Source organism: Triticum aestivum, chromosome 7A (assembly GCF_018294505.1).
Source record: "Triticum aestivum cultivar Chinese Spring chromosome 7A, IWGSC CS RefSeq v2.1, whole genome shotgun sequence".
In the NCBI taxonomy this organism is placed as follows: domain Eukaryota; kingdom Viridiplantae; phylum Streptophyta; class Magnoliopsida; order Poales; family Poaceae; genus Triticum; species Triticum aestivum.
Window position 1 is genome coordinate 40,370,254 of NC_057812.1, and position 1,202 is coordinate 40,371,455.

General features: G+C 51.1%; 1 pseudogene; it reads left to right on the forward strand.

Moving 5' to 3' along the window:
• Positions 1 to 278: 278 nt before the first annotated feature.
• Positions 279 to 567, forward strand: LOC123152129 (uncharacterized; annotated as a pseudogene).
• Positions 568 to 1,202: the final 635 nt, after the last annotated feature.

Consider the following 1,202-nt stretch of genomic DNA (forward strand, 5'->3'; position numbering starts at 1 on the left):
ACCAAACACCGGGTCAAAAATGGTTGTCTCATACAATTAAGATACATGTAGGCAATCAAACTATGTGCATCTAGTATCTTTTTGCTTGCATCCCCTCAAACCGGCTCACTAGAGTCAGGCTCGCCGGGCCAGGCTCGATTGGCAATGTAACCAAACACGCCCATAAAAACCAGGGCTCCGTTCCTGCCTTCCTTCACCAACAGCAAGCAACAGTCAGAGAGCGAGAAGCAAAGTCCGACAACGTTCAAGAAACACAGTTGTTGCAGGAATTATCGACCATGGACAAGGTGCTGGCCTTCCCGATCCTGAGCGCGTCGCCGGCCGACATCACCCCCAACGCCGGCGCCGGCAGCAGCTGGGCTCGGCTCTCCGGGTGGGGGAGGAAGCTGCAGAAGGACAACCAGGCTGGAGCTGGACAAGAGGGAAAACAGGGCGGTCTGCCGGGGGAAACAGAGCAGCAGCCGGGCAAGGGGAAATCACAGTCGCCATCGCCGCCGCGGCCACGGTTCACGGCAGAGTTCGATGGGATTGACTGCTTCGAGAATCGAGACCATCGTGTGCCATTAATCGGTGCATCGCGAGCCGTGGGTGTGACTATTAACTCTTTCTTGGTTTGATCGCCAGATGATCGGTGTGTCCACTCCATACGTTGTTGACTCGTGCTTCTAACAGAAGCCACAGGTTGTACAGAATACAGAGTAAAGTGTAGAGACTTGTGTCTGTCGTGCTCTTCATATGGGAGCTATTTGGCCGTGATTCTTTGGATAAACTTTTGCTGTCTGCATAGCTAAAGAAGAAATTACTGCCAGCTTAGTTAAGGTCAAACGTGGTAGGATGTTCAAACAAACAAATCCAGAACTGTACACGTGTCAATTGCAAGTCCATCGCACAATTAGCCGATCGCCTTTTATCCAAACTTGAAGTTGGTCATGAAGGACGGGTACAAGCACACTGTTCATGTCTGCTGGTCCGACTGATTGGTCACGAGTATTTTTGTCCATCGTGTTGGCCAGCCAGACTGAGAGTGCAAGCGTGCAACGGACATGGAGAAGCCACCGAAGGAACTAGATCTCAAGCTGAAACAATTTTCCTAATGTCTTCCAATCCTATGATATATGCGTGCACATCGGAGCACATGGATGGTGCCAGGGAGAGTGTGCCTTCTATTAGCGTTTGTGGTGGCCTTTGGAACATGGAAATGG